We start from the raw sequence: 26,577 nt of genomic DNA on the forward strand, positions 1-26,577 counted from the left end.
CCGGTGGAAACGACGTTATTGATCTGAAGGAGAGCTAAAATGAATGATATGAAGTGGGTTTGCTGCTTCAGACTATGAATCTTCATTAAAAGAATTGATTATATGTGTAAAAGCTGGAGGAAAAATGTCTTGCGTATAAGATGTTGGACTGCTGAAATTGACCTGAACTACTTAATCCTACCCATCCATTTGCTTGGGTTAAATGTTAATCTATAGGTTATTTATTACAGGGTGGCTGGAGCCTATCCTATTGGAAGAGGTGGGTTGCTGCGTGGAAAGGTCATCACATGGATAACAGAGAGACAAAGTTCCCAAACTTAAGTTGACAAATCTAAATTCAAATGAAGTAACGTGCAGTCACTATCGCTTATGATCCTAACCCTAACTCTAATCCCTTGCAATCAGAATATAAAAATGTTGTATTGGTGTAACCCCTATGGACATGGTTACTAGTATTTTCTTGTTTTTACCTGGTATTATTATTTCCGACACCCCTTGAACACACTTTGATTTTCAGTAGTTCAGTGAATGCAACAAAAGCACGTTGCTGCATTAAGCTAGGCAAAACGGAGCAAGACACCCGAGAGCAATTAACAAGCTACACAGTGAGTCTTTCGGTATAAAATAAGTATTATAAAGTATTTTCAACAGTCTCTAACTTAAAGTTATGTACTTTTCAGAGGCCTTTATGTGTTTTACTCTCGACCAAAACCAGGCAGAGCGTGTAATTGTTTCTTGGGAATTCCGGTGAGTTACTAGAGATGATAAGTTAGCAGGAAAACTTATGCTAATTTTACATGTGGTAAACACTGCAACAGTGCGAATTCTGTATTGTCTAAAAAAAGCTAAAACCAGTCGGAGTACTTGAATTGTGTGTGAAATGGAATGTCGTATTTTATTTTATTGTCTATTTGATTGGGCATCTTCACAAATGCGCAAAACTAATGCAGGATGCACTTTTCTTTTAGCCATAAATGTTGTCCAGTGCCTTTTCTGCACTTTGTCATTTCAGTTATAGGTTAATACATGTAAATAAGTTATTTAAAACTAGTTACGTTACAAACATTTCATGATGTGATTACATATGCCTTAAAAAGGGGTATATAAATACAATTGATTGTAATGCTGTAAAGCAATACAAATGGAATTCATAGAGACAGAACAATGTTAAAACAACAGTGTACTTGATTTTGAAAACTTTATGAGATTTCATTTTATTTAGAAAAACTGTTAAGAACTATTTTGTTTATTGCTCTGTACTGTATGTGCAGACTGGTTTTTTGTGATCCTGGATCTGAAGTGGTTCTGGATACGGATGGCGAGCCAGACCCTGTGAAAACTCTTGGCGAATCCAAAAGCAGTGTGGCCAGCTGTTCTGGATGCAGGAGTAGAGCTACAGTCTGAATTACTTTGAATCGCAGGATTTCAGATAAGCAAGAGCAAAAACTGCTTACTTGATACGGATTGTTTCTCTGGTCATCAAGAGTCAGGTCTAAAGAGACTACTTATTTTATTTTATTTTGTTGTTATTTTCAAAAGAGCGCTCTTCTCTGTTGATCTTCTGTTAATTTTCTATGCTGTTTACATTGGGTTATTGCACCACTGTAACATTGTAATAAATCTGCCGGCTGTTCAACACTCAATTCTCTCAAATTTATTTTACTCCTCTCGAATCTAGTCTATAAGTTTAACCCTACTATACTAAGCAGGTGTTACATTGTTCTCCCACGTCTTGGCATTAAAATCATTCTGACACACATCAAAAAGTATGTGCTTTAAAAAAAAAGTCAATTATGCCTCTCACAACAAGAGAACATTAGGATAAGATTTGTGTTGTACGTGTGGTGACTTACACCTCACCGCTGTTATTTTCCGACATCCGCTGAACATTTTAGGGAAACACTGGTCAATTAAAAAAAGTTACTAATACGTTAAAGTATTTATTTATGGGAAAACAACACTTTCCCTGTCATGTGGAATTTTCAACTATTTCAATTCGATTCAGTTTTATTTATACAGCACCAAATCACAACAACTGTTGCCTCAAGGCGCTTTATATTATAAGGTAAGAACCCTAGAATAAAACAGAGAATACAGAAAAAAATCTCAGCACTTCAAGTTCAATTCAATTCAATTTTATTTATACAGCGCCAAATCACAACAAAAGTCGCCTCAAGGCACTTTATATTGTACAGTATACTCTATAATAACAGATACAGAGAAAAACCCAACAATCATATGACCCCCTATGAGCAAGCACCTTGGCGACAGTAGGAAGGAAAAACTCCCTTTTAACAGGAAGAAACCTCCACCAGAACCAGGCTCAAGGAGGGCCGGGGCCATCTGCTGCGACCGGTTGGGCATATCACATATAAATGTTAAAGCAGAAAAACCCCGTTCACCTGCAGGTTTGTAAGTTTAGTTACTGATAGTAAAGTGAGTTATACAGAGGTGTATGGAAACATTGTATAGAACCGTTTATAGTACAATTGAGTACTGAGTTGTTGAAATTTAGCAGAAAATAAAAAAATAATAATAGGTGGGGGCAGTTGCACTGGACAGATCCAGACCAGAATCTGGATGGGCGTCTGGCCTGTGTTGGGTCACATCGGGGGCCGCAGGTATGTTGTGGGCAGAGATGGGCGCCTTACTGTAATCCGATTACTTTTTTCAAGTAACGAGTAAAGTAAGGGATTAGTATTGCAAAAACGGTAATTAGATTACTGTTACTTTCCCGTAGGAACACGGCGTTACTAAAACCGTGATTTTTTGCGAGAATGTCTCATGACGGTGACGTAAGCGAGTGCGACGTTTGTGACAACAGCTGTGTGCATATCAACAATGGATAACATATCGAGTGCAGGAGAGAGTATGAGCGTGCAGCGTTTAAAGCGTGGAAGTACTGACCTTACCTTGAGTTTGATTCCGTAAAAAGTGACAAAAACATTAGTGTCCGTTGTGTGTGGAAAGAAAACTTCTTTTTACAGCGAAAAAAAACCCCTAAACTTCCAAGCAAGCACCGAGTAGCTACCACGTAATGGGAAATTCACAGAGAAACTCGCGGATTCTTCTATGGGCAGAAATCTGTGCCATCAGAAACTGAATTTGAATAAGTTCAATTTGAATTTGAATTGCTCAGATTGAATCTGAATTGTAACTTGAATAAATGCTTTTGAAAACTGAATTTGAATTAGTCTAATTTGAAATTGAATTTATGGTTTGAAAATGATCATCACTAAATTGAAATTGAATTTATATTTTGAAAATGAACTGCATTTTATCCTTTAAAAATTCAGCTCTCGAATAATTTCAGTTTCACTTCTCACCATTCAGTTTCAGTTCTACAATTCAATTTCAGTTCCAAAATTCAGTTTTTTGGAACTTACATCCGGTTCCGGTTCAAGCGCAGATTAATAGAACTACGTTTTACTAGCGGACCGAAAGTGTTACCGACGGGAATCTACAGCGTCTTGAGCTGTATGCTTGCAGAGACCCCTACAGTAGGGAAACATGCAAAACGGTGTCCAAACCTTTGTGTTTTAGCTTTATTTATGTCTTACACAGCATCCCAACTCTTTAGCTGACTTAATAACTTTAGCTAAAGTGAATAGTTAGTCTAATTCATTAGTGCAGCATTACTGGATCACCTCTGTTTGAAGTGATATAATATGATATACAACTATCACTGAAACAGCAAACTTTGTAAATAAGCAAACAACACTTCTCATTCTCTAAACGTTTGGCCACAGCTGTAGATTACACTATCAGTGCTTGTTCACTCTTGACAATAATTACATTTCTAAATTTACTTTGTGCATTTACAGGTAAACAATATCTAATATTTTATCTAAATGACTGCTTTGTCTTTGAAAAGGGTGAAGAGCCTGAGGCCGGTGACAGTCCAGTTCTACTCTAAGTACATCCTTACTGTGGCTCACAGGACAAGGCCACATTCCTGTCCTGCCAGAAGAAAAGAGAAGCTTCAGAGTCTTCATGCAGTTCAACCACACCTGTCATATTCCATATGACAGGGGTCTCAAACTCCAGTCCTCAAGGGTGGACTGGAGTCATGCAACTTTTCCATGCCCTCGAGGACTGGAGTTTGAGACCCCTGCCGTATGGTGTTCATGCTGTTTTCTACCCACAGTTACAGCATGTCTGACTGCCTGTTCAGCATATGCAAAAATATATGAGTTTAAGCATGTGATGACTAAGGCCTTCCATTATGGTGTTTGTCATCACATGTCACAGACATCTGGATGATCATTTGGAATAAACTAAAAACTTGTTACTTCATCTTTTATCTTTATTATTATTATTATTGTTGTTCTTATTTTACACTTTTCATGGTTAGGCATTAGGTTTATTTGTAGTAGTCCTTTCCAACGTCTTTCCCTCTTCCATGTTACTGTGTCAGCTTGTCAGCATCTATTTGGGTTTGGAAGTGGAACAGAAAGTCAGGAAATCCAAAGTGCCATTAAAACCAGAAGAGGTTCTTATATTTCAGAAGAAGGGATTAATTCAAAAGAAATGACCTCAATGCCATATTTTATTTAGGAACACTAGAGAGCACTTTGCAAAATAACACATTCTTATAATTTCACCCTCAGATGAGCCAAGCTACGACTGTCAGGGAATGTGATGTAGGTACAGAGCATATGAGAGTGGTTAAGTTAATGTCTCTTGTCTAGATGAAGGCACAATAGGGATCAATGGCAAGGCGTAGAGATTCAGTATCTTCAGTCTTCAGTGGACACTCCATTTCTGGCACAAAACACCTGTAAAAGATGGTCGATTTAGGAGGTGACCCGACAACTTCAGCCTGTCAAACATAGTAATGGAGCAGCATGTTTAAAAAATATATCTAATTAAGCATGCACTCAGTACCCTAAGAATTATTATGGTAGTTAAACACAGTGATAGTTGTATATCATATTATATCACTTCAAACAGAGATGATCCAGTAATGCTGCACTAATGAATTAGACTAACTATTCACTTTAGCTAAAGTTATTAAGTTAGCTAAAGAGTTGGGATGCTGTGTAAGACATAAATAAAGCTAAAACACAAAGGTTTGGACACCGTTTTGCATGTTTCCCTACTGTAGGGGTCTCTGCAAGCATACAGAGGGGCACTCTGAGAGGGTACAAGATGACAACTTTGGAATTCTACTAGAAACAGTCGATCATATTTGTTGTCAAAGCTGAATTCAGGGCAAACTACGCTAAATTAGCGTTTTTAGCTAGCAGCTACAATAAGCATAACAGTTACCTTACGGCTATCTTTTGTTAACATGACGCTTGTTCTTATACATGTAATACATTTATTACCAACCTGAGAGTTTATCCGCTGGTCATTCGACATGACGAATGACTTCTGAAGTCTTAATTCAGCTCAAGACGCTGTAGATTCCCGTCGGTAACACTTTCGGTCCGCTAGTAAAACGTAGTTCTATTAATCTGCGCTTGAACCGGAACCGGATGTAAGTTCCAAAAAACTGAATTTTGGAACTGAAATTGAATTGTAGAACTGAAACTGAATGGTGAGAAGTGAAACTGAAATTATTCGAGAGCTGAATTTTTAAAGGATAAAATGCAGTTTCAAAGCAAATCAATTCATTTTCAAAATATAAATTCAATTTCAATTTAGTGATGATCATTTTCAAACCATAAATTCAATTTCAAATTAGACTAATTCAAATTCAGTTTTCAAAAGCATTTATTCAAGTTACAATTCAGATTCAATCTGAGCAATTCAAATTCAAATTGAACTTATTCAAATTCAGTTTCTGATGGCACAGATTTCTGCCCATATTCTTCCACTGACTGCTGCGTCACACCTGCACCAGGGTAAACCTCCGCCTGTCCCACTCCTGCTTTACAGGTGAAAATAGAGAAAAAGGGCCGCTGAGTCTTTGACTTTATTTATTTTCTGCATCTATTTGAAAGAGTGAGTGTTAACACAAAAAATATATATATTTTATGTGCTGGAATGTGCAGAAAATAGGTTTAAATATTAAACAAATTTCTTCCAGTCAGTGAATGTTGCATATAAGTTCATTTTTGCTTGATGCATAAAGTTAAAAGATTAAAACTGATAAAACAAGTTTTAAAAAGGGACTTTTCCATTTGATTACATTTTGTATGATGGATTATGTAGAAAAAGTAGAATTAGGCTGAAATTAGGCTGAAAGATCTATCACTTTATCACCTGTTCAGGTTGTAAATAGTGTTTTTAAAAAGTAACTAAATAACTAAGTAATTAATTACTTTTGAAAATAAGTAATCAGTAAAGTAACGGGATTACTTTTGGGGGGAAGTAATCAGTAATTAGTTACTGATGACTTTTTTCAAGTAACTTGACCAACACTGGTTGTGGGTGCACTGGTAACATAAATCAATGCAATCAATGCCTGTTGTTGTTTCTGTTTGTTTCTTTGTTGCCTTGTTCAGTTGCTGTCAATTTTCCATTTGGTTAAAGTTTGGTGTGCCATAATTTCCCATGTTGTCTACAGTATGGGACATCACAACTTACTGGCAGCTGGAGGCCAGTAAGTTACTATAAAAAAGTTTTTACAATAATTTCACTGTAAATGAAAATCAGAGAAATATTAGAGATATTAATAAAATTACAGTACTGTAAAAAGCATTTACAATATCTCAACTACAATGTCAGTATTTCTCTTATTCATTATTTTATACACACACACACACACACACACATTCACACCACTCATCTTTGATCAGAATCAGAATCGTGTTTATTGGCCAAGTATATGTGCAGACACATACAGGGAATTTGGTTCCGGTAGATGGTGGCTCTCAAGCACAGCAATGTAAATCTCACACACACACACACACACACACACACACACACACACACACACACACACACACACACACACACACACACATACACGTCTATATATACACATTACACATACATACACAAAGCTGTGTAAACCAACTATAAATAACGAATCTAAACTATACATAAAATACAGAAATGAATGAGGTGGAATGAATACTACAAAATGTACATAAGGTGCAGTTGCAGTCTGGCAGTGGGAGCAGTGTGACAGGTCAACTATTAAGAAGGGAGATGGCAAGGGGAAAGAAACTGTTCCTGTGTCGGGTGGTCCTGGTCTGCAGGCTTCTGTACCGTCTGCCAGAGGGCAGCAGATCAAAAAGTCTGTGTCCAGGGTTTGAGGGGTCTGCGATGATTTTCCCTGCCCATTTCCTGGTTCTTGAGAGGTACAGATCCTGGATGGAGGGCAGGGGGGCGCCAATGATCTTCTCTGCTTCCCGTACAGTCTGCTTCACTCTGCTCCTGTCCTTTTTGGTGGCTGCTCCATACCAGACTGTGATGGAGGAGTACAGGACAGACTCAATGACCACAGTGTAGAACTGGATCAGCAGCTCCTGTGGAAGACTGTACTTCCCCAGTTGTCTCAGGAAGTACATTCTCTGCTGGGTCTTTTTGAGGATGGAGTTGATGTTGGTCTCCCACTTCAGGTCCTGGGAGATGGTTGTACCCAGGAACTTGAAGATCTTCACAGTCGACACAGGGCTGTCTGATATGGTGAGGGGGAGCAGAGTTGAGGGATGTCTCCTGAAGTCCACTGTCATCTCTACAGTCTTAAGAGTGTTCAGCTCCAGATTGTGCTGACTGCACCAGAGTACCAGCCGCTCAACTTCCTGCCGGTATGCAGACTCATCACCATCTTGAATGAGGCCAATGACAGTGGTGTCATCTGCAAACTTTAGGAGTCCTATTTATGCAGCTAGAGTTATGCATTATTTTCAACTTAAACAATAAAATACATCATTGTTTTAAATCGTAGGAACATATTATAGAAAAAACAAACACTTTGGTGTGAGTGACATAATCCAAATCAGAATATAAGTCTACCCTCAAATAGGACAAGTGGCAGTTTCATGGTCCCTCAGTCTTCCTGATGCGACTTTTCATTTTGTGTTTGTCTCCCTGGTTTTGCGTCCCGCCTCTTTTCTCCCATATCCCAGTTTGAGTGCATGCATGTGTGTGTTTAGTGTGCTGGTTTTGATGCATTGGCAGGATGCAGCCCAAATTCCCAGCTTCTGGTTTCCGCATATGTGTCAAAAATCACACGACTGCCTCTGATGACCTTGTTATAACGGCTTCTTGGCTGGATCATTACACTGCAGCAGTTAGTGTTTCCTAGTTCCTCACCGTTGTGAATGTTTTCCCCTCACCTGAGAAACAGTTTCTTACTTGCTTTTCCTGTGCTCAGATTTACCAGAAAACACTGGGATTTGAAATTGTTTGGATTCTGTGAAGAGGCTGAAGGGAGACTGATGTTCATTTAGATATTAAAAGTTCACTGTGATTAAATGCACTGAACTCTGACCTCGATCCTGTAATTGAGTCCCGCTTGTTCATACAACCTTGACAGACAGGATACAACACAATGTGATATCGTGACTTGGCATATAAATTGCAAGCTACTATTAATTTTTTAAAGAACATTTTGCATTCATGACAACATATCCATTTTGTGTTTTTCATGTGGTTTAATGCCGTTTGTCTCCATAGACTTTTCACTGTATAAACAACACAGTATATTGAAATAAGCCCTGAGAAGGAATGGGCAAAAATGAAATCCCTCCAAGCAGAAATGGAGAAAGATGAAAAAGCCAGAACAGCCACATCAGCGAGCAGGTACAGATGAATGAAAAGCCCTTCAGTCCCTGCAGCTTGCTGAAAAGAACAGCAAGGTAAGGAGTTTGCAGGAGCTTAGCTGGCGCTATTATATGGAGAAACTCTAAATTGGCAATACTGAAAAGATTAACATTACATATTACTAGCCAAATGATTAGGCTGCATCCTTCATTTATTTGGTAAAGTGTACAGAGGTTTTCATCAAGGCACAGAAGTATATGGCTAACGAGAGGTAGAGTTAGCATGAAAAGAAAAACCAATAACTAAAATTCACTGACAAGGTCCTGAAACTTACCCTGGATCCAGATGAAACCATGGTGTCCTTTGATGTAGTCTCTCTCTTCACTTGCATACCCAGTGGAAACTGTCAGAAAACGACTACAAGAAGACAGCTCCTTGGAGGACAGGACCAACTTCACACCCGATCAGATTTGCACACTGTTAGACCTCTGCCTCACCACTACATATTTCAAATACAACGAAGGCTTCTACAGACAAAAACATGGCTGTGCCATGGGCTCCCCCGTGTCACCTATTGCAGCCAACCTTTACGTGGAGAATGTGGAAAGGAAGGCTCTTGGCTCTTTCAAAGGAAGACTACCCAGCCACTGGTACAGATATGTAGACGACACCTGGGTCAAAATCAAGACTAGTGATGTTCGATTCATGAATGAATCGTTCAATACTCGAGAATCACTTTACTGACTCGTGAATCATGATTCACAAGTCCAACTGACTCACTGACTCATCCCTGTTTCTGTTAGCAAACTAATTCGCTTAGTAGAAATATATCTAGCTTAGAATTAAAATTGCGGGGGGGAAAAAACAACAGCCAGTTTCTTAACAAAAGCATTTCTGCTCTGAACTGGAAGAAAAAACCCTGAGTAGAAGCTCACATCAAGAAAATAGCTCCACGGTTCACAGTAGCATCGCTCTGCTAACATGCTAACAACACATTTGAGCTACTCACCCCCTCCCTTCCTGTGCTGAATCATAGAGCGAGCGAACGAATCACTCACTCACTCACTCACTCACCCCCTCCCTCCTGGCTCACAGCTTCTTCTTCTCCTTGGTTGGCAACCAATGTTAAGGCGCATTACCGCCCCTGAATCACAGCTCAGTGGACATTTAGATGAGAAAATATATATTTGACACATTTAAGGAAAATACTAATAAAATAAAAATAAACAAAATAAATGTTTATTAAGCAATTTTGATAGGAAATTGCTTAATTTTTGAAATGTTTTTGAATCATTCATCTTAGCAGTGGGATTTACATGAAAAGAGAAACAAATTAAGTTTGAGTGAAAATGTAAATTTTTTGCACTCTCTGGTCAACTGACTCAGTGAATCAAATGACTCAAAAAATTCAATTCACTTTGGTGAGTGACTTATTAAAACGCGATTCAGTAAAAAGAATTAAATTTACCATCACTAATCAAGACACAAGAAGTGGAATCCTTCACTGCGCACATTAACGCTGTGGATAAAAACATCAGGTTCACCAGGGAAGACACAAAGGACAACTGTTTGCCTTTCCTGGACTGCGCTGTGCACATTGAAGACAATGGCAACCTCAACATTGAAGTTTACCGGAAGCCCACACACACGGACCAGTACCTCCTCTTTGACTCCCATCACCCTCTGGAACACAAACTTGGAGTAATCAGGACCCTACACCACCGGGCAGAACATGTTCCCTCTAAGCCTGAAGGAAAAAAGAAGGAACACACACATGTAAAGGAAGCACTCAAAACGTGCGGCTATCCTAAATGGGCGTTCTTAAAGTCAGCAAAGAGGCACAGAAAAGAAGATCAGACACCAGCGAGGGAGGATAAGAAGGACAGACGCAACAACATTGTCATCCCCTATGTAGCCGGTGTATCAGAAAAACTCAGGAGGGTTTTCTCCAAGCATGACATCCCGGTGCATTTCAGACTCAGCAACACGCTCAGACAAAAACTGGTTTACCAGAAAGACAAAACTCCAAAACACAAACTTAACAATGTGGTGTATGCTGTACAGTGTAGCGAGGAATGCCCAGACCTCTACATTGGAAAGACCAAACAGCCACTTCACAAGCGCATGGCACGACACAGAAGAGCCACCTCCACAGGACAAGACTCAGCAGTCCATCTGCATCTTAAGGATAAAGGACACTCTTTGAGGATGCCAATGTTCACATCTTGGACAGAGAGGACAGATGGTTTGAAAGAGGAGTGAAAGAAGCCATCTATGAGGCAGTGGTTTACGACACCAACTGTCTGCCATCTATAATCCAGTTTTGAGTTCCCTCCTCAGACGCCTTAACGCCCACTCACATCCTGGGCCATCTGACCTCAGGAATTCGCATAAGGTGGGGCCAGGTTTCACAATGAGCTCACCCAAAACCCTGGCTGATTGTGACCTACACCCATTTTCACACCTTGGCTCAGGTGATTAGAGGATCATCAGGGGGTCCTTTTGTCCCTCTGTGGGGGGTCACTCCCACTAGGTTTATATCTGGGACTCTCCACCATTTGACCTTAGAACTGAAGAAGCTTCTCTGATGAGAGGTGAAACGTCTTCAAGTAACTTAAAGAAGTCCAGACGCTTTTCTTTGCAAGCTCCTTAGACTACGATGACCTGGATGACTGAGAACCTTCACAGACAAATAACTAAGATTACAAATTTCAGTTTTTAGTAGCCAGTTTCCTGAATTTAAAGTATATTTACTAATATAATTTCCATCTTTTTATATAAACCCAATGTTATTTGACATTATAACCAGGTTTCAAACTTTCAGTTTCAACCTTATTAGTTCATTCTGCTAGCAGGTACCCTTTCCTCTAAGCCCTTTTTTGACCCAAGATATCTTTTTGAACTCACTCCAAAACATGCATTATGTAATTCTATTAAACAACTTATTATTGCTGTCTGTGTTGAATTACAGGACCACATTTAAATATGTCATTCAATATTCAGGTAGATCGCAATTTATTTTTTGCATTAAAATTTTAAAACGTAAACTCTTTTTGTGTTTGTTCTTAGGGTTAATTAATTGCAATCCAGTGTCTTAAAGTCAAAAGACCTTGCCCTGTACTTCCGAACCCACTGAAAAAGTTAGTTCCACAAATATAACCATATAGACATATTGTCAAGATTTGAAGCATAAAGCAGGACTTGGAAGCAGGATGAAGTAACAAAAACTAGCACTATATTGAGGTCCAATTCAGAAAGTTTCAAAATCCAAAACGACTTTCAGCCAAGAAGTAAGAACACACAGGATAGGGGTAAACAGACAATCTGAGACTGGAATGACATATACAAAGGAGGGTAATTAGGGCAGAGTGGAAAAACATTGGAAACTGCACAGCTGAGCTATGATTTGTTTTATTCTGTGGGAATTAAACAAATCATTGGATTCTAGAGGCGCCGCAGATGCTGTACGTGTTACGGAATGTAAACAGTGTGACAAGCAGTACCAGAACTGGTCCAGTCAGTGCTTTCTCCTTCCATTTTGTCTCTGTGGACTAACTCAAAACTTAAATTCTGCCATGGACTTTTTCCCTTAGCACAGCTGATGGGCTGTCTTGTTACCAGCAACTTGCTTTTAATGAAGGGCAGGGTTGGGTTTTATATAAGATAAGAAGATGTTAAATAGAAGCAACTAGAAGATATCATCCCTCAAAATGATGTCTCCCTTATTGATGTTGACTTTTTTTTTTCTTTTAGAAGCGCTTCCATTAAAACCTATAACATTTAATTAATAACTATCACAACATCACTCTTGAGCCTTTAGGTAAACAGGATGAGGCATGAGTGAGAGCAAAAAGTAGTGTAATTGCACCTTAACACAGAATGAACCCATTTACTCTGAAAGCCACATACACGTGGTCTGAATATCAGGCCATGTGTCTCATTTTTATCTCCTTTCAAAGATGTGAAGAAGGAAAGAGAAATATGCGTGGAAGAAATTGGTGTGTACAACCATGACCTTGTTGACAGTGTGAGCTCTGTTGTATAACTGCCACTTAATCACAAAAGTGGATAGTTGCAAATGATGACTTTATGAAAACAGTTACAGTAAATGAATAGGAATTGATAAATCTGGGTATGTAAGACCAAGATAGTGAGGCATACACACCCCCTGACTCACATTTACAAAATACCCACATTGTATTTACAGGGGGGCTGTAATAGCTGGGGCCTGTCAAGCCTGGGGAATGTGGCATATCCATCGTGTGCTTTGTTTGGGTGAGATCTGTCTGAGGTAATAGTCGTGTGTGTTCCGTCTTTTCCTCTGCACACATCTGTCTGTGGAGGGGCGCCAGTATGATGTATGAAGCTGTTTGCTGAGTGTGAGCTAAGAAGAATGAAGCCCTGCATCACTTAGCATCCCATTGCCAGACGCAGCTCCGCCATTACACCTCCCAGAAGTACCAGGCACACCCTTGCTTGAGTAATTTTGCCATCTGTTGACAATGTTTACACGGTGGGTGATTTGTCATCACAAACAGCAGGGCAAAAATTAACAAGTTTATTTATGATCTGAGCTGCATTTGCACAATGAAAATGCCATTGGTCACGTAAAACAGTCAAATTATCATCACAGTTTTTGGGTGAGATGGCAGCAGAGATTAATCATTTAAGGTCCAGCGTTGGGTAGGTGAGTGTCCAGTACCTGTAATTAATAGCTATGTTCATTCAGAAAATATGACATTGTTGATAGGGTATTCGCTTAAAGAATTGAGATCGTCTTTTGTGTGTGTGTGTGTGTGTGTGTGTGTGTGTGTGTGTGTGTGTGTGTGTGTGTGTGTGTGTGTGTGTGTGTGTGTGTGTGTCAGAAGTGCAGCATACCCAGAATTAAACTCCTGGAAGCACATTGCTATTTGCACTTTCCTTGAGAATGTAGCTGAGAAAAGGTCAGACAAAAAATTGAAATCTTGGCCTAACATTAGATGTAGCATGAGAGCTGAAGTGTAGAATGATTATAGAAAAACAGTGAAGCTGAAGAGCAGTGAGAAGGAAAAATAGGAAAGAAATTACACACAGTACATCTCAATGGGCATTTGAAAATCTTTAAAGCACTGGAAAGTGTCTTCTAAGTCATGGGATTGCTCTCAAATGGTACATTCCTGAAGGGAAAGAATTTCATTTTGTATGTATAACTTTGAAAAGGTCACAAGAAGAACAGACAGGCATGAGAGAACTTGTGAACCATCAAGAGACATGAGGTCTGAAAAGAAGATCAGAAAAAGAAGTCAAGCATGCTGTTTCAAAGCTTTGATATTCACTTTAACACCTAAAGTGCCCAGAGACATTGTTATATGTTATATTCGTTATTATATACTGTGCTTCTGTCTTGGCTTGCGTACTTGTATGCAGTATTTGCCATACGGATAAACATACAGAGAACAAAAAAGGCACAATACCAAGCCTACATGGCTGACCCTAGATGTATTAGTTACAGTTTAGGTGTCATCTGGTCTGATTGGCAAAATAAACCATATTCTTGTCTTGAAGAGAAAGGCGTGAACAAATCAGCTAGAAAGCTTGACAGGTCAGCTATTTGGTGACAGCATGGTTTCCAAATTCCTTCTGCTTTCTGTAACTGAAGGAGGGTGTTTGTTTTCAGTTTATGAGAAAGTGGAGCTCAGTGTTATCTGACCCTGACTAATATGCAAGTTTGCAGTCTGCACACCATCTACAAAGGATTGCTGACTGTTACTCTGTCGCAGGATTTAGCCTGCTTGTCATTACAGTTGTAAAATGTATTTCTGTCACATCGTGAATATCTGCTGGCAGATAAACCCAAGCAAATAGAAGTCAGTTTGATAAAAGGAAAGCACATCTGCCAGTGAGGTTCTGCCTTTCATAAATTGGAATCTTACTAAAAAAGATAAGTCTTCTTTTTTTGTAGCTGGGATAAGCTGTGAAGTGGGCTTTTCATCATTCTTTTTTTTTTTCTAAATCCCTGTCCCTCAAAAAAGAGGGGAACAAGGCTTTGGCATTCCTAAAACTAAAGTTTGCTTTGAGGACTGCAAGAAGTATTAAAATTGTGCTCTACTACTGCCAAATGAAAATTTCTTCTTCTAACAAGTATAATAATCATAAAGACCATGAGTGTTTTTAATTATATGCAAATCTTCCATAGTTGGAAATTTCTAAATTAAAAGATTTATTTTTGTTAAACACAAAAGTGGGAAGTATCCATTCATCCATCCATCCATCTTCTTCCGCTTATGTGGGACTGGGTCGCAGCCTAAGCAGAGAAGCCAGGCCTCCCTCTTCCCAACCACATCCTTCCGCTTGTCTGGGGGAACACTAATGCATTCCCAGGCCCGTCGAAAGATAAAATCTGTTCAGCATGTCCTGGGTCTGCCCCAGGGCCTCTTCCCAGTGGGACATGCTCTGAACACCTCACCCAGGAGGTGCACAGATGGCATCCTTGTCAGATGCCTGAATCACCTCAACTGGCTCCTTTCGATGTGGAGGAGCAGCGGCTCTACTCTCAGGCTGTCCCGGATGGCCGAACTTTTGACGGTAGGGATGTTGATTGACTGATAAATTGAGAGCTTCACTTTTACACTCAGCTCTCTCTTCACCACAATGGACCGGTACAGTGTCCATATCACTGCAGCCGCAGCATCAATCTGTCTGTTGATCTCCCGCTCTCTTCTCCTGTCACTCATGAACAAGACCCCAAGATACTTAAACTCCTCCACTTGGGGCAGGAACTCGTACTTGACCCAGAGGGGGCACTCCACCCTTTTCCAGCTGAGGACCATAGCTTCAGACTTGGCTGCAAACTATGCCAGTCCGAGCTGGAGACCATCACCCGATGAAGCCAACAAAACTAATTTCATCTGTGAAAAGCAGAGATGAGATTCTGAGACCACATAAGTGAAAGCCTTCCGCCACTTGGCTACGCCTAGAAATTATGTCCATAAAAATTACAAACATAATCGGCGGCAAAGGGCAGCCCTGGCAGACTCCATCACCCACCAGAAACAAGTCCGGCTTATTGCCAGCTATGCGGACCAAGCTCTTGCAACAGCTGTATAAGAAGTGAATGGCCCGTAGCAACGGGCCAGAAATCCCAGTCCCGAAGCAACTCCCACAGGACACTCCGAGGGATACTGTTGAGTGCCTTCTCCAAGTCCACAAAACACATCTAGACTGGTTGGGCAAACTCCCATGTACCCTCAAGCATCCTCAACAGGGTAAAGAGGTAGTCCAGTGTTCCACAACAAGGATGAGAACCCCTGATCTCCATGCAACATTGTAGAGGTGTGTCAAACCAAGACAGCCCTAAAACATCCAGAGCCTTCAGGAACTCAGGGCAAAACTTTTCCGCCTCAGGGGCCCTGCCTCCAAGGAGTTGTTTAAATGCCTCCGTGACCTCCCCCTGGAGATAAACGAGTCTTCCCCCTTGTCACCAGACTCTGCTTCCTCCACGGAAGACATTGAGGTCCTCGAAGTATTCCTTCCACCACCCGACAATGTTCTCAGTCGAAGTCAGCAGCATTCCACCTGAGCTATAAACAGTGCAGGTATGCACAGAGCAACGCTTTCCCCTCCTGAGTTGCCAGAATGTCTTTGAGACAGGCCGAAAGTCTTTTTCCATGGCCTCTCCAAACTCCTCCCGCACCTGAGTTTTTGCTTCAGCCAATGTCCAAGCCGTGTTTTGCTTGGCCTGCCGGTACTTATTAGCTGTCTCTGAAGTCCCACAGGCTAACCAAGCCCGATAGGACTCATTTTCAGCCTGGTGGCTCCCTGCACCTCTGGTGTCCACCACTTGGTTTGAGGGTTACCACCACAACAGGCACTGACCATCTTCTGGCTGCAGCTCAGTGCAGTGGCTTCGGCAGTGGAGGTGCTGAACATGGTTCATTCAGACTCAATGTCCTCAGTCTCCTTCAGAATGCTGTTGAAGCTCTGCCAGAGGCGTGCATTGAAGATCTCTGCCAGGCATTCCCAGTTCCCTGCCACCTATGGCCTCATGTCTGGTGATACAATTGTAAAATCGATCATCAACCTGTGGCCTAGGGTGTCCCAGTGCCACATGCACTTATGAGCACCCTTATGTTCAAACACGGTGTTCGTTATGGACAAACTATGGTTTGCACAGAAGTTCAACACCAAGAAAACAACACTCCAGTTCAGATCCCAATCCCGCCCCTACAGGTCTTACTGTTGTTTCCCACATGAGCGTTGAAGTCTCCCAGTAGGAAAACACATTCCCAGTCGGAGTAACGTCAAGCACCCCGCCCAGGGACAAGAAGGCTGGGTACTCAACCATCATTTGGCACATAAGCAAAGACAACAGTCAGGACGCAAAGACGCAGGGAACAAAACCCTCTCTTCCACCTATAGTGGGAAGTAAAAAGGTACATATACTTACTTACTGTACTTGAGTACAATTTTCAGGTGTCCGTCCTTTACTTGAGTAGATTTTTAAACAAATATCTGTACTTTCTTCTCCTTACATTTTCAAAACAGGCTTGTTAGTTTTGGTTTGACATTTTGAGGAGAGGTATTATTTCACATCACTTCAAACATCAAACTGATTTGAGTGGCAGTCCTTTTCATTTATTAATCACCAGGGGATGTCGCATAAAAAGGAGATGACATGTTCCAAAGCCAGAGTTAAAGTTGCCTGTTTGGTTTTTTTTTTGGTTTGTTAGTTTTGCCACAACACTGGAAAGACTACAGGTGTCCATAAGTTGCAGTTGTTGTACTTTGGCATCTAGCTACCAATACAGAAGAGGAGCGAGCATAAAGGGAATAATGGTTTTTAACTGGCAGGTAATTTCAAATGCAGCATTTCTATCAGCGCAACAAACATCAGCGGACACACAAACTGTTTGTGTGCCGTATGTCAGGCAGTGTGTTTCTAGCTAAAGGTGCAAGTTTCAGAGAAGAGGGGGAGAAAAGAAAGAGCTAACTTCACTCAGAGATGGAGAAATATAATAAAGACAGGACAGGAGAGGAAGAAGAGAGGTTGGATTTAAAGGTAAGGACTGCTCAGTAGGATCCGATAAGCTGTAAATGTAAAGTTTAAATGCAAGTAATTGCATTTTAAATCATTGTTTTTAAATCAGATATTGGGTCTGTACATGTGATATTATGTTTATTTACACTCAACAAAAATATAAACGCAACACCTTTGTTACTGCTCCCATTCCCCATGGGATGGACGTAGAGACCTAAAATTCACTCCAGATACACAATATAACCATCCCTCCCAAACAGTGGTCACAAATCAGTCCAAATGTGTGGTAGCGGGCACATCTGCTATATTGAGATAATCCATCCCACCTCACAGGTGTGCCACATCAGGATGCTGATCTGACATCATGAGTAGTGCACAGGTGTACCTCAGACTGCCCACAACAAAAGGCCACCCTGGAATGTGCAGTTTTGTCTCACAGCAAAATGCCACAGATGCCACAAGCAATGAGGGAGCGTGCAATTGGCATGCTGACAGCAGGAATGTCAACCAGATCTGTTGCCCGTGCATTGAATGTTCATTTCTCAACCATAAGCCGTCTCCACAGGCGTTTCAGAGAATATGGCAGCACATCCAACCGGCCTCACAACCGCAGACCTCGTGTAACCACACCAGCCCAGGACCTCCACATCCAGCAGGTTCACCTCCAAGATCGTCTGAGACCAGCCACCCAGACAGCTGCTGGAACAATTGGTTTGCACAACCAAACAATTTCTGCACAAACTGTCAGAAACCGTCTCAGGGACGCTCAACTGCATGCCCGTCGTCCTCATCGGGGTCTTGACCTGACTCCAGCTCGTCGCCGTAACAGACTTGTGTGGGCAAATGCTCACATTCGATGGCGTCTGGCACGTTGGAGAGGTGTGCACTTCACGGATGAATCATGGTTCACATTGTTCAGGGCAGATGGCAGCTGAGAATGTCCCAGTTCTTGCATGGCCAGCATACTCACCGGACATGTCACCCATTGAGCATGTTCGGGATGTGCTTGACCGGCGTATACGACAGCGTGTACCAGTTCCCACGAATATCCAACAACCTCGCACAGCACACATTCTGGAGGTCCTAGTTCATGAATGCAACATGTTTGATTCGGTGCTCCAATATCGGAATGGTCAGTAAGATCATGTTTGAAAATCTGTTTTGAAAAGGTGAATGCAGTGGATGGGCAAGAGCTCTGCACTGAAGTTTAAAAAGGTGGCATGTTCTAGTCCAGTGTTTCTCAACCGCTGTGCCGCAGCACATAGGCGTGCCGTGAGAAATGATCAGGTGTGCCGTGGAAGATTACCGGTTCCACCTGATTAGTACTCCAAACGTGAGTAACGGGCAGAGTAATCACCTTCTCTTCCACTAGAGGGCAGTACAACTAACTGCTCTAATTAAATGGTTTGCCAACTCCTGGTAAAACAAAAGAAGACGAAGAAGAAATTACATAATAGTCATGCTGTGAGACCACACAGCGTGTAATAGCAATATATATTTAAAGAGAAAGTAGTCAATCTGACCTGGGTCCTGGAGAAAATTCCGACCCAGATGAAGGCCCTGGCATGAGTATTGGTCAGAAGAAATCAAAAAAGGTATACTGGGGACAAACTGAGCCAGTTCTGCTATACTTTTTATACTTTTTTATTTTTTTTTTTGGTGGTGTGCTGTGTGATTTTTCTAATGTGAAATATGTGCCATGGCTCCAAAAGGTTGGGAAACACTGTTCTAGATAACACACAAAATCAGGTAAGGAAATTGGTGGAGGTCTTGTGGATTAAATACCCTTGACTACTTTGGAAGAAAATGTTACTACTACTACTGTTACTATTTTGGAAGGAAACACTTCATTCTGGAACAAGTAAAACGACTTGAGAGTACTGAATTCCTGGATGTGGTTGGTTAAAAGTACACAAGATAAATAATGTATTTAAATATATTCTCCATGCATATTCCAAGATCACATTATGGTCTTTTGAACCTATGTTTTAAACTTGAATAAGGGAAACTTCAACTGCTTTGAACATTCCAGCTGAGCTGATTCTTATGCTGAAACCAACGGAGGCCCACAGCTCCAGAATGAATTTTACAAATCAAAAAACCCACCCGCTCCCACTGATATTGACATGGAATTACTTAAAGCCAACAAATGCAGACATCAGCATTACAAGAGAGCTTGCCAAACTTGGTGAGTCAACTCCCACTTGTATCAGCATGTGTATGGGATGTTAGGAAGCTGTAAAAGCAAATGTGACCTAGACATAAAAGCTGACAGCAGCAGTAGCTGCTTTGGTAAAATTGGAGGTTTACTACAGGATGACACATGAAATGCAACTGAGCATCCTTGGAAATATAACCAGAACTAAGAGTTTCAGCTCCATTCACCCTGGATGACAAGAATTGCAGGACACAAAAAGAAAGTCTGCTGGAAGCCAAAGAGAAGCCAGAAAGTATCAAAAATAGGTAATGTTTACCATACAATATACATGATGTGCTGTGTGCATGTTATCCCCACACTTGTTTAAATTCATAAACCAAGACATCATTATCAGACTGATACAATTTGGTGCAATGTTAGTCATGTCTGTGGATTTGAAGACTTAATTAGTTTCATTAATTAATTTAGTGTGTTTACTTTTTATCACGGAACACGTGTTTAATTTTGGATGAATGGATTTACAATATATGTTTTCCGTCAGTTGCTATCAGGATATTTGGGAATCGTGTAATGAGTTGAAACTCCTGCTTTACTTGATAAAGGGCATTCGTGCCGCTGGCGACGGAGATGTACTTCTGCACCCTTCTCATCAGTGACATCAGGACCTGGGACAAAGCTGAAAATGCAGGCTGTGAAATTTTTGTCACTCTTAATGCATGACTCTTTTTTGGTGCAGGTTCCAGGTCATCTCTGAGGTCACTGAACAAATTTAATATTGATTATCTTGGTAATTTATGTGTTCTAAACACACCTTAATCTGACATTCCAAATAAAATGACATAAGTAAAAAGGTTTCTCACTTTTCCAGCATGCATTTAGTAATAATATCTGCAGAGAATAGATATTTAAAAAATGAATGAATTAATAGCAAATAATTAACTGATAAAAAATGGTAACTGGCACAGAAGATGAAAAGAAAGATGAGAACACAAATAGGATGCAGCTGATAGTCAGTTTATCATTCTGAGAAGCTCACATCTTCTATCTGAAAGCTATTTTGTGGAGAGCTTACATAACGTGTAGTTATGGTATAAAATTTGTCACTGATGTCAGCTTACGCATTTATCTCTGCTGAGAATAACACCAGAACATATGCAGACTTTTTCTGGGTAAAATGTGTTAGTTGTGAGAGTTCAGCTGATGGATTTAGGGTCGTGGAGGGTTATCTTTCCTCTGCATATCAGTGGCTTATTTCTCCTTTCCCCTTCAGTTGAACAGGAGGTAAACATGGAAATATATATGCATAAACACACGCACATGGCTGGGATGCCTACATTTCTATTGTTGTTGAAGTGAAATAGAAAAGTAGTTCCAGTTCCTCTAACAGATGGCAGCACTGATGTTATTTCTAGTTAGGATAGCTCTGTGCTACAAAGTGCTGTGCATTGCTGAGTGGATAGCGCAGTATGTCCAGTTGCACACTTGGTCAAGCTTTTGATCTTGGTCTCCCATAATGGAAGACTGCAACGAAATATCTTTGTCAGGTTCAACTGCACACCTGTAAAGATTTATGATTGCATCATGCACTGTTGTGAAACTGAAAAATTGCCCAAAGAATTCATTTCTGTCACAAGAGTTGTCCACGGTATCACAAAAGACTTGCCAGACATAGAAGTCTTGCTAAGGGAAAACAAAACCAGCTAATATGTTGCAGGTGGTACACTTTATGTCATATGTAATTTCACTCATTCGAAGTACTTAAAGTTCAAATGAAAGTTCATCTAGCTGAGCAAGAGGCCTTTTTACTGAACTCTAGTAGTGTATCATTCACCCTGACTCTCTCCATATTTCCCTGTCATTATCTGTGCTGTCCTATCTAATAAAGGTAAAATTTGAAAAATAAATATTAGAAAAATAAAAGTAGTTTTAAACCTGGAGAAAAAACAAGGTCAAAAGTGGCATCGAAAGGTTAATTATTCATCAAAGACTGGAGGACGAACTGGTTTGATAATGCAGATACTACTGAAGTGCAAGCAGTATCTGAAACCATTGATCATATGTGGTATCAGTTTGACGTGATTGACATTTCTCTGTCATGTGGATCTTCTTCTTCATGAAGATTTCACAGACAGAGTAGAAAGTGAATCAGAGTAGAGCTCGTCCCTTCACTGATTCTGTCGGATGTGTCTGTATGCAAATGACTGTGTCAGATAATCTCCAAAGTCAACTGCTGATATTTAAGGCCCCTGACAAGTGACAACATGTCAGCTTTTATCTCTGACATTTTTAATGTCCCTTGTTTTACTATGTACATAATGCTACACTGAACAACAGAGAAAAAGAATTGAGTAACTTTGCACCTTTTTGCCCTACTAAAGTATTTTATTCTGGAGAGAACGTGGATTGGGAGTTTATGTAAAAAGAAATTAGCTAAAGTTTAGAGCAAGCTTGATAGATGTGGCTGTCTATAGACAGACAGGTGAGCACAAAGCTGACTGAATAACAAACATCTTGAGCTATACTACCATGACTATGGGATAGCATCCTTGCAAGGAGTGGTGCTGGAAGCTGGGCTTAGAGATCAACAGGAGAGAGGAGGGAGAAGGTTATGAGGATCTTGACATTCTGCATGGCACCAGAACAGCTTACGTGCCATTTGTTATTGATTCTCTAAAGAGATCGTCCATTACTGAGCTTACGTGGTGCTACATGTTGTAGCTGTGCACTGTCACCACGGACAACATGAAACAATCGGTCTCTGTGTTTGTACTCTTATTGCTCTTTTAGTTAAGCTAAGCCACTTCTTTGTAGTTCAGTAAAGCCTTTGAGACTGTTAAAAGCAACAAAAATTGCCATGTGAAGCCAATGCTGCTTTAGTTATTGTTTCATGTTACTCAACCCAGTTTTGTTTTGTTTTTAATTTAACTAGTCAGCATTCTAAGTAGCAGAAAATGTAGAAAAAAATACCAGGTGGCATGAAGGACAGTGGTGGTGTAAATCAGAGGACTTACACTAAATTCCACTGACGATATTAATTTAGTGCCTCTTGTATGTGTGTTTCGATTGACTCTGCTTACCTCATCCTAGAAGTAGGTGTGGCTACCAAGGCTGCTGTTGGCGCACCTATTCATTGGTTGAAATTGTCGTGTTCTTGGCGTTGCTCTTCACCAGACTGTCATTTGGTTGTGTGATTTCTTACTTTGATAACACTGCCCGCTATACTTACCCTGGTTATCCTCCTCCACTGCAGATCCCTTCCCGGTGCATCAATCTGCCTGCCCCACTCTTGTTCAGTCAGTGACATTAACCTGTGCATGTGGGAGAAAGGAGAAAGTGGGACAAAGTGTTGTTATTGTGGAGAAAGCTCATCTGTGGTTGAATCTATGAAGGAAGCATTAGCCACCAGTGTCATATCTGCATAAATCAGACTCCAAATTTAGAATAGAGAAAAACCGCTGAGTAGTGGAGCAGTTTGGAGAATGTCAAAAGGGGTTGTGCTCTGTCTTTGTGGATCTAGATTCTAGACAAAGCACGACAGGGCCGAGAGAGGAACTTCATTACTATCCACTCATTTGTATAACCTGGCCCGCCCACGGTGGGAAGCTGTGGATGGATGGATGGTCCTATGATGCCCCCTTGACCCATTGCAGGTGGTAGGAGAGAAGAACTTTGGCAAAAATGGCATCACTCTTGGACAACGTCTCCCACCTCATGCATAAAGCTGAACTAGAGAGCTCCCTCAGTGACAGACTACTGCATCCTAGGTGCACAAAGGAGTGTTATTGCAGGTCCTTCCTCTCAGCAGCTGTTAGACTTTATAACCATTGCTGCTCCCAACAAATACAACAACCTGTTTATATTATAGTTATTTTTTAGCTGTTTATATGTCCCTACTGCTATTTGGACAGTTTTTCCATTTTCTGTTTTATTTTAATTTTTAATAACTTATTAACGGTACAGTCTTTTTTTCATTATGTTGTAAATTGTTGTTTTTTTAATCTGCATGGTCGATCTGCCTGTCACTTTGCTGCTGGAACACCTGAATTTACCCATGAGGGACAATAAAGGATATTTCTATTCTCATCTATTCTATGAAGAATATAACTTAGACTCCTTAGCAGCAGGGATCATTCAACTTTCATCATCCCCACTGGGTCCTGGTTTCTTCTTTGTAGAAAAAAAGGATAAAACTCACCTTTATAGATTACTGTGAGTTAATCAACATCACCATCAAAAATAAATTCCTGCTGTCTTTCAAATTCTGCTTTTGAGCTCCTGCAGGAGGTGATCATTTTCTCTAACATTAGTGGGCATCAAGTGGAAGACTGCATTTAATACACCATTGGGTCATTCTGAATATCCAGTAATGGCATTTAGATTCTCCTTATTAGCCCTTCCATTCACCTCCAGTTACTCAATCAACCCCCCTCCTGTTCCATCACATCCTTGTTTTCATTTGGAGTTGGTAACTGGCCTGCCTCCCTCCAAAGGAATCTCTGGGACACTAAATGCCATAGATTGCTTTTCCAAGGCAGCCCTTTTAGTGTTTCTGCTCAACAAACTGCAGACACCTTTGTTCACTCCATGTTATCCCTTTCTCAAATCATGAATCTCAGTTTAGCTCTATTGTAGGTAAAGACTTTTATTCAGGTTTGGGGGTACAAATGGGTTTGTCCTCTGTTTTCCATCCACAAACTAATCGGCAAACTCGACCAGTTGGAAATTGGAAGTTGCCCCCTGCTGTGCCCTGACCAACCCATACACCTGGACCATCAATTTCCCTTAACCTGAGTAAAGATGCAGTACTATGACCTCATCTGCCACTGGGTTTCTCCCCTTTTCTCCTTTTTAAGCCTATTTATGTTACTAGCTACTTCTGTTTCCAGTGTTAGGGTCAAGTCGAAATCAAATTCATTTCCATCCCTAAAACATTACACCGTATGGTGTGGAAAGATTTGGTGATTTGGCACTCTTGAGGACTGAAGATCAAAACAGGTACCTGGCCAAACTAACCTCTAACTAGTATAGAACTAGTTAGAGGTTCTAACTAGTATTGGAACATATTGTAGATGACAAACCTGCACGTCATCGATACGGGCCAGTATCCCCGATACCGATACTGATACTTTTCAATAAATAAGGTCGATGCATCATTGAATTGCTAAATCTCAATAAATTTTCATGACCTTGAGTTTTTTTTGAGGTTTCTTTTTTTATTTAGTATTTAGTATTTAGTATTTATTTATTTATTGTCATTGTCAAGAACAATGAAATTGCGTTTGGGGCTTCCATACAACCCCAAAAAAAGAAGAAAATAATAAATACCCCTTAAAACCCAAGTGTACATATTTAACCCAGTGTGACTCCAATGCAATAAGACAATCCTTAGCAATAATGTTCGTAGAAATTCAGACAAAGACCTGAGAAACATGACAAAATACAACAATGCAACCCATTCAATATTATTGTACTGTGAGATATGATATCAGATATGATAGTTAGTTATTATTAAATAGTTAAAACCCAGGATATAATTAGGACAAAGTTTATAATGAAATAGAAAATGCTTTATTATGCATGGTCTGCGATGCCACTGCAGGTGAGTCCATCTACAACCACGCCTCGCCAGCTTCAAACCTGTGCTCTGCTTGTGTTGTTGTTGCTTTTGGTGGTTATGTCCCGCTGGTAGTGGGAGAGCTGCGACCATTGTACTGTTACAGCAATTGATTATTGTAAGGGTGGACAGCGTACCAGAATGACCGGGGTGAGGCAGAGGCTGGCGCGCCAGCGGGACCTGCCAAGCTGGAGACAGAGGTGCCCAGCTTCCTTTAAGACCCAGCTCACTTCTACGCCTGCTGCGCCCGCTGGAGGCTCGGGCGGCCTCCGGAACCACCTCGTCACCGGCCCTGCTGGATGCTCGGGCAACCCCCAGAGTGGACACTTCCCCATCGCTGGGCCTGGAGCGCCGATGCTCCGGGTCGATTCCCTTGCCTGCTCAGCGGCTCAGTTAGACTGGATGGCCTCAGGTGGGCGATGGGGATGTCGCTGCAGATGGACTCGCCTGCACATCATCTACACCTCGCCGGCTTAAGAATGTGCTCTGCTTGTGGTGTTTTTGGTGGTGGTGATGTGTACGGCTGGCAGCGGGAACGCTACTGCCGTTCAATGTACTGTTACAGCAAACATGTGATTATTGTAGGAAGAAATGATGTTGAGAAGCATGAGAATGGCATCGGGTCTGCCGTGGTGGTTATCAAGTTTTTGTTTTTTAAAGATTTTTCTAAAATAAAAAGTGCACGGAAACCAGTAAACAAATGAAAACAATTAATGATGAGAAACTATAATAAAACTCAAATATATATAATTAATATGTAAACAACTTAACAATCCCCAAGGTGTCTAAGTCACGATGTGTGACAGCGCACAAGAGGGGGGGGAGCAAAGTGTGCCTGCTCTGTGCTCACACGAGCGGCGAGTCCGGCGACCTGGCTGTTGCATCTCTGCCGAAAGCACAGCATTGTAAACAAGAGCAGAATTTCAAGTAAAGAATCTATCTCACCAGGCTAGTATCGATCTGATACCGATGCCGACTTGCTATCGATACAATCGATATTTGGATTGATCCGCCCACCACTAGCTCTAACCAGGTGAGGCTCTTTTCTAAAGACATTCCACTTAAAAGTGATTAATCCACGACTGGTTGAGGGTGAGAGGAAAGAAGAGAGCAGAGAGAGAGAGAGAG

At 40.9% G+C, this 26,577-nt stretch overlaps 1 long non-coding RNA gene across 1 annotated transcript; it reads left to right on the top strand.

Annotated features, from left to right (window-relative positions):
* Nucleotides 1-611: 611 nt before the first annotated feature.
* LOC113029718 (uncharacterized) lies at nt 612-1,636 on the top strand. The gene is made up of 2 exons (XR_003273481.1): nt 612-747; nt 1,272-1,636. It is a non-coding gene; the product is annotated as an uncharacterized LOC113029718 (long non-coding RNA).
* Nucleotides 1,637-26,577: the final 24,941 nt, after the last annotated feature.

This window comes from Astatotilapia calliptera, chromosome 9 (assembly GCF_900246225.1).
Source record: "Astatotilapia calliptera chromosome 9, fAstCal1.2, whole genome shotgun sequence".
Taxonomy (NCBI): Eukaryota; Metazoa; Chordata; class Actinopteri; order Cichliformes; family Cichlidae; genus Astatotilapia; species Astatotilapia calliptera.